Source organism: Oryx dammah, unplaced genomic scaffold (assembly GCF_014754425.2).
Source record: "Oryx dammah isolate SB20612 unplaced genomic scaffold, SCBI_Odam_1.1 HiC_scaffold_1, whole genome shotgun sequence".
Classification (NCBI taxonomy): Eukaryota; Metazoa; Chordata; class Mammalia; order Artiodactyla; family Bovidae; genus Oryx; species Oryx dammah.
Window position 1 is genome coordinate 72,747,818 of NW_024070185.1, and position 8,499 is coordinate 72,756,316.

Here is an 8,499-nt window from a genome sequence, read left to right on the forward strand (position 1 = left end):
ATGTAAGGGTGTCTAATGCTAATTCCAACCTCCTAAGTTATCTCTTTCTACCATCATTTCCCTTCGGTAACTATAAATTTGTTTTCTACATCTATGATTCTGTTTTGAAAACTATTTCATTTGTATCAAGTTTTAGAAAACACCTATATGTGATATCACATGATATTTGCCTTTGTATGTTCGATTTGATTCACTACTGTGATCATCTCTAGGTCCAGCCATTATTGGACCTAGAGATGGCATTATTTTGTTGTAAGTTTAATTCCCATGCCAACCAGTGTTCTGCCTTCAGCAGTCAAGCTCCCTTCTAAATAAAATGAGGCTCAGGAAGAAAAACCAAGAGTGGGTGGGGCTTTCAGAGAAGGAGCCAGTGCCTTTGAGGGCAGGTTGTGAAGTCACTCTCTGCATTGGCCTCCTCGCTTACATCTACCCTGTCATTACTGCCTCCTGAATTATTACCAGCAACAGGGGAGGTATATGGCAATCTTTTTAAAGAAACACTTTTTTTCTTTTTCTCTATCAGATACACTCTTGCCCAATAGAGAGCCCTCTTCGCTGGTTTCTGGCTCTCTCCCAAAAGCAAAGGTTTCTACCCACTGATATTTTATCTTGGGCACCCCCTGTGGCTCAGCAGTAAAGAAACCTGTGCAGATGTAGGAGACACAAGAGACATGGGATCAGTCCCTGGTTTGGGAATATCCCCTGGAGGAGGTAGTGACTACCCACTCCAGTCTTACTGCCTGTTGAATCCCATGGACAGAGGAGCCTGGTGGGCTAAAAGTCCATGGGGTCGCAAAGAATAGGACACGACTGAGCGAATAAACAACAATTACATCTTACTCAGGCCTCCCTAGTTCTGCACCATAGAAATTCAGGCATCAATTGGAAAAAAAGAAGTTCTAACCTTTCAAAACCAAAGAATGATGCTGGCTGGATAAGGTGCTCTTTAGTTGTCCAAGTGCCTCTGAGTACATGTTATGTTCTTGTATATTCCACACTTTGGGGGAATAGCCTGACTTTGTGCCACACTGTCTTAATTCCCACAACAACCAAAGAAATAGCTCCTTGTCACACGGGCCTGTGACACAGTTTAGTCAGTTGCCCAGAATCAAAAAGTAGTGACCCCTAGAATCAGAACTTTTTTTTTTTCATCTATCCTAACCATATGCTTTTTGGAATGGGAGAGTGGGTCATTTTAAAGCAATCTAATAAGAACACAAAAGAAAACATAACCAGAGTCCATTATCAACATTAATAATATTCAGAATAGTTCTTCAATGCTTCAGTTCAGTTCAGTTCAGTCACTCAGTCGTGTCTGACTCTTTGTGACCCCATGAATTGCAGCACACCAGGCCTCCCTGTCCATCACCAACTCCCGGAGTTCACTCAGATTCATGTCCATCAGGTCTGTGATGCCATCCAGCCATCTCATCCTCTGTCATCCCCTTCTCCTCCTGCCCCCAATCCCTCCCAGCATCAGAGTCTTTTCCAGTGAGTCAACTCTTCACATGAGGTGGCCAAAGTACTGGAGTTTCAGCTTCAGCATCAGTCCTTCCAAAGAAATCCCAGGGCTGATCTCCTTCAGAATGGACTGGTTGGATCTCCTTACAGTCCAAGGGACCCTCAAGAGTCTTCTCCAACACCACAGTTCAAAAGCATCAATTCTTCAGCGCTCAGCCTTCTTCACAGTCCAACTCTAACGTCCATATATGACCACAGGAAAAACCATAGCCTTGACTAGGCGGACCTTAGTCGGCAAAGTAATGTCTCTGCTTTTGAATGTGCTATCTAGGTTGCTCATAACTTTTCTTCCAAGGAGTAAACGTCTTTTAATTTCATGGCTGCAGTCACCATCTGCAGTGATTTTGGAGCCCAAAAAAATAAAGTCTGACATTGTTTCCACTGTTTCCCCTTTTATTTCCCATGAAGTGATGGGACCGGATGCCACGATCTTCGTGTTCTGAATGTTGAGGTTTAAGCCAACTTTTTCGCTCTCCTCTTTCACTTTCATCAAGAGGCTTTTTAGTTCCTCTTCACTTTCTGCCATAAGGGTGGTGTCATCTGCATATCTGAGGTTATTGATATTTCTTCCAGCAATCTTGATTCCAGCTTGTGTTTCTTCCAGTCCAGCGTTGCTCATGATGTACTCTGCATATAAGTTAAATAAGCAGGGTGACAATATACAGCCTTGACGGACTCCTTTTCCTATTTGGAACCAGTCTGTTGTTCCATGTCCAGTTCTAACTGTTGCTTCCTGACCTGCATACAGATTTCTCAAGAGGCAGGTCAGGTGGTCTGGTATTCCCATCTCTCTCAGAATTTTCTTCAATGCTTAGTTCATAATTATTTTTAATGGCTATATAAATCCCATGAACAAATTATGATTTATTTACTGACTCTAAAAGTGATAAATATTTAGTTTATTTCTAATTTAGGGTGACTATAAATAACACTGTTAGTAACTTAATCTTGACCTACTTTCTTAGCTTTTTTTCTCAGGATGATTGCTGAGAAGTAAAACTACTCTTACGTTTGTTCATGACCACACTTGATTATACTCATTGTAAGGATTTGTATTAGTGTATATAATTGTGAGGCTCTTTCAGAGAGGCTCAGTTTGCCAAATCATGGTCAGTAGTTGTGCGTGTCTCTCTCTGCTTCTTCAAGACCTAGTATTAGCCTTTACAAGGTGGCTCAGACAGTAAAGAATCTGCCTGTAATGTGGGAGACCTGGGTTCTATCCTTGGGTCAGGAAAATCCCCTGGGGAATGCCGGGAGCCAGCGTGAGGAACTCCGCCCATGGCAGAAGTCATGAGGAAGGAGGCTTCGGCATACGCAAAGGTGAGATTGAGCCTTAGGAGACCCCCTGTTCCTGAGCATCTACCCCCAAAACCAGAGTGCTTACTTTACTGTCTTATGCTCTCACCTATACCTCTGACTTTATGGGGGGCTCTCCCCCATCACCATTTCTCTCAGGGAAGGAGTTAACTTGCAGCTCCAGTTAATAAAAATTCCTGGGCGTGACAAGAGTGTTTCAACTTACAAACTCCTCTGAAGGTTCTCTAGCCTGCCTGAGTGGGTTCGTCCGGCCGCATGTGATTGTTTACAGCCTCCCAACCGTGAGAGGCACGAGATGCTTTAAAACTTTCTAAATACAGACTCTTTTGAAAAGTTAGGAAATTATTAGTATAGTATAGTGGGTTGATTAGAAATTATGTTGGTGAAGAGTTTTCATTTGTTGAGCCAATATTTGTTGCTAAATCTCCATATTCCCTGCCCTTATAATGAATATAACTAACATATAGGAGAAATAAGTATTAACCTTTAAGAGTAATCATGTTAAACCTTAAGCTAAGTAAATTCCTTTCTTGATTGTAACCCACTACACCCTCACCCTATAGGAATGCAACTGTATTTGCAGGGTGGTGCTTGGTTTAAGAAAAAAATCACCCCTGGAAAAAATAAGTTTTCTGGTTGATTGACCGTTATCAGAAAGGGCCATAAAATGTCAGCAGGCCTCATGGCCAGAAGATGATGTAAAACCCCTAAGACCTTTGTATAATTTTATATGAAGCACCTGATTGTGACAAGGGTCAGGTCTGCTGACCCCCACGTGACTCTGTATTCATCCCTATGTATAACAAAAGGTATATAAGCAAACCTGAAAAATAAAGAAATGGGATCAGTTTCTGGAAAGACTGATACCCCTTGTCGTTCTTTTCCCTTCTGGCTGAATTTCCATCTGGTACATGGGTACTCACCAAGCCTGCTAATTTTGCCTGGGCTTCTAAGATCGGACTGGGGAGGCCTCAGTGCCTCCTCTCCTTCGGAAGAGTGGAAAGACGCCTGTGACCTACGTAGGTGGTGATTGGTATTCCACGTAAACCAAGTTATTCAGCCTCCTATTCTCCACTAATTTTCCTACTACACTATCCGTTTCTAATCTCTGTCTATATCTGTAATTAAATAAGTTTTTTCCTAGGACGCCTACTCCATCTCCCCTTCAAATTACCCTGGATCCACTGGGGCTGGACCCCGGCAGGGGAAGGGAATGGCTACCCATTCCAGTATTCTTGCCTGGAGAAATCCATGGACAGAAGAGCCTGATTGGCTACAGTTCATGGGGTCGCCAAGAGTCAGACATGACTGAGTGACAAACTTTCATTTTTCAGCTCTCTTTTGGGCCGTTATAATAGGTGTCATACAATAGGTGCCATCATGAAAAGCTTGCATTTTTATGCTAACTGGAGCCAGGGCATTTTAATATGTTTACCAGTCACCTGCATTTCTTCTTTGGTAAATTGTCTGCCTTAAACCTTTTGCCTATTTTGAAAGAGATGTTCATGCTTTGTTTTGAATTTTAAAGGCTCTTTTACACTGTACAGTAATCCTTTGTTTACAGTAGATGTTGCAAGTACTTTCCTAGTTTCCTTGTTTCTAAAGTTTCGGTTTTCTTTTTGTTTTAAGACATTCACAACTACCACTCTCATCCTTGATGCTTGTTCTGGGATCATTTTATAAAGATATTTCCCAACTCAAGACCCAAGATTACTCAGTCATATATACTTTATCCTGATATTTTCTTTAGCATTCGAATGTTTAATACAATTGGGACTTACAGCTATAAATTGTAGCTAACTGACTATTGTTTTACACAGTTTTATCCATTTTCCAAGACTATATATATTTTAATCTATCTATAGATATAGGTTATATATAATACATATACATAAAGATTACAAATTTTTTCCCATGTTTACTATTGAACACGTGTTGTTTTCTTTTCCCTTCCTTATTATCCAGCTAGTCTAGAGGTCCACAACCTCTGGGATCTATGCCTGATGATCTGAGGTGAAGCTGATGTCATAATGATAGAAATAAAGTACACAATAAACAGAATGCTCTTGAATCATCCCAAACCTATCCTCCTCTTCCTTGGTCCATGGAAAAATTATCTTCCACAAAACCAGTCCCTGATGCCAAAGTTTGGGGACTGTAAATAATTATTGAGCTCCTACTGTATTCCATGCACTGTAATTAATAGGTGCTGAAGGTGTCTTGGTGAACAAAAGAGAAAAATAAAATCTTTTTATTTTGGAGTTAATACTATAGAAGAGGGAAAATAAAGAGGAAATAAGCAGATATTAAAGGGCAACAGGATATTTCACCCTAAAATGTGTCTTTTTAGCATATAAAGTATTTTGAGCTGAAGACAATCAAGACCAAGCAGATTAAAAACAAAACAAAACTTTTACTTCTCCCTTAACAGCTTAACCAAATTTACATAGGTGGCCTAACCCAGAAAGAGAGCTATTAACTAGACACAACTTTCTATCTGAAAGACTTACCTGCAAGGCAGGGCAACCATCTGATTACTATAAAAGGACTCTTCTCATCTTCCTGGACATTTCCTGCCTCTCCTTGGAACCCCCAGTCCCCATCCTATTCCTTAGTTCAGGGTGACATGCATGCTCAGTCACCCAGTTGTGCCCAACTCTTTGTGACCCCCTGGACTATGTAGCCCAGCAGGCTTCTCTGTCCATAGCGTTCTGCAGGCAAGAATACTGAAGTGGGTTGCCATTTCCTTCCAGGGAATCTTCCTGAACTGGGGATCAAACCCGTGGCTCCTGCATTGACAGGCTGATTCTTTACCTCTGAGCTACCTGGAGAGCCCGGCTCAGGATGGCAGATAAGACTTAATTGCCTGGCTGCCTTTGTTTATGAGTCTATGTTCTATGTTAGTCACTCAGGGGTGTCCGACTCTTTGTGAACCCTTGGGCTGCAGCCTGCCAGGCTCCTCTGTCCAAGGAATTCCTCTGGGACTCATATTGTTATGGGACTCTCATAGGTACAAAATTAAATTTGTTTTTATCCCATTACTCTGTCTTACGTAAATTTAATTATTAGACCAGGCAAAGAATCTAGAAGAGTAGAAGGAAACATTTTCTGCCCCAACAATATGCAACGGATTGTTAGTGCTCTGAGGAAAAGAAAGAAATATCTTGGGATAAGAGAGTGATGAGGTGATAAAGACAAGTAGAATTACTTTTAGGAAGTTAAAGAAGGCTTCTTGGAGGAGGCAATGTTGGGTCAGGATTGTGATTAGTTACAGCATTTGTGTTTTATTAGCCTTATAAAGCAAGAGGGGATTCCGTGGTGGTCCAGTGGTTAAGATTTCACCTTCCAATGCAGAGGGTACAGGTTCAATCCCGGGTCAGGGACCTAAGATCACATATGCCTCACAGCCAAAATACTAAAACATAAAACAGGAGCAATATGGCAACAAATTCAATAAAGATTTTAAAAATGGTCCACAGCAAAAAAAAAAAAAAAAAGAAAGAAAGAAAAAGAAATCTCTTAAAAAACTAAGTAGCCTGTGGATTTATTTATCAATCTATGTGCTTTCTACTTTTTGTTCATTAATTTGTGTTTGTGTATTTATTTTGTTCTTATTTTACAGCTTCTAGGGAGGCTCTGGAGCATTGTGGACAGCTTATAGGAATAAGAGAGAGCTCAATTCCATCCTTGGCCAGGCTGGCATTGATTGGTACTCCCCTGTCTTAGAGATACATTTTCCTTCAGGGCTTCAGGAAATAGCAGATTGAACAGTGGCTACTGGTCTGCACTCCCTCCCTCAAAGGATTCTGCCCTCTGACTTTAATGAGAGGATTTACAGGTCACTATTTAATTGGCTTTCTATATTTTTAATGCATATACTTAATATTGTTTGGGCTTCCCTAGTGGCTTGGTGGTAAAGAACCTTTCTGCCAATGCAGGAGACGTGGGTGCAGTCCCTGGGTCGGGAAGATCCCCTGGAGAAGGAAATGGCAACCCACTCCAGTATTCTCGCCTGGGAAATTCCACAGAGGAGTCTGGCAGGCTACAGTCCATGGGCTCACGAACAACAACAAAAAACTAACATTTAAATGGTTACTCTTCATTCTAGAATTTTCCTTCTCTTAGAAAGAAAAAAATTCTCCCTGACAGTTTTGGGGGAATCCAGCAGAATGAAGATTGCAAGGAAGGAAGGAACATTCATTGAGCCCAAAGTGGGATACTTTTCTGTGGTTGGCACTTGCTAAACACTTGCAGCTTTACTGCAGCCTGAAGCAAGGAGGATCTATCTACAAGGCAGTGCTATTTCATGCTAATTCTAAATTCAGGATTCATACTACTAAAATGGAATGAAAAAGAATAACTTGCTGTGAAACAGCATTATTTCTATTTGAAGCTGGAAAATTCATTGAAGTTCTGGCTCCCAGATCAGGCTGGTCCATTTTACCCAATTTGTCTTTTATGCTCACAGAAAACTCATTTGTCCATTTTTACTATTCAGGGTGATTTTTTAAAATTGCACAGCACCTGTTCAAAAGCTGAGAGGAAGCACAGCGGCCACATATTGGAAAACTAATGACAGACAGCTCTAAAATTCATCCATCAGAGAGCTACAGTGAGCCCAGATACGGCCAGGCTTAAAGAGAGGAGTGTACTTTCACTGCAAAATATGGTCTAGGATTATTTTCATCAGTGGGCAGAGAGTTGAGCTGTTTTTTCTTTTAATTAATGTAAATAGCTTATTCATTTATGTTAGAGCATATATTCCCTGGTGGCTCAAATGGTAAAGAAACTACCTGAAATTCAGGAGACCTGGGTTCGATTCCTGGGTTGGGAAGATCCCCAGGAGAAGAGCATGGCAACCCAGCCCACTATCCTAGCCTAGAGAATCTCCATGGACAGAGGAGCCTGGCGGGCTATAGTCCATGGGGTTACAAAGAGTCGGACACGACTGAGTGACTAAGCACACACATACATTAGTTGGTTAATTTGAAAATGTGAAGAGTGTCAGAGAAATACAAATCAAAACCACAATGAGGTACCATCTCACACTGGTCAGAATGGCTGCCATTAAAAAATCTACAAACAATAAATGCTGGAGAGGGTGTGGAGAAAAGGGAACCTTCTTACACTATTGGTGGGAATGCAAACTAGTACAGCGACTATGGAGAACAGCATGGAGATTCCTTAAAAAACTGGAAATAGAATTGCTGTATGACCCAGCAATGCCACTGCTGGGCATACACACTGAGGAAGCCAGAATTGAAAGAGACACACGTACCCCAATGTTCATTGCAGCACTGTTTACAATAGCTAGGACGTGGAAGCAACTTAGATGTCCATTGGCAGACAAATGGATAAGGAAGTTGTGGTACATATACACAATGGAATATTACTCAGCTATAAAAAATGCATTTGAATCAGTTCTAATGAGGTAGATGAAACTGGAGCCTATTACACAGAGTGAGGTAAGTCAGAAAGAGAAACACCAATACAGTATATGAATGCATATATATGGAATTTAGAAAGACAATAATGACAATCCTACATGCAAGACAGCAAAAGAGACACAGATGTAAAGAATGGACTGGAATTCCAGTTGAGCTGTTTCAAATCCTGAAAGATGATGCTGTGAAAGTGCTGCCCTCAATATGCCAGCAAGTT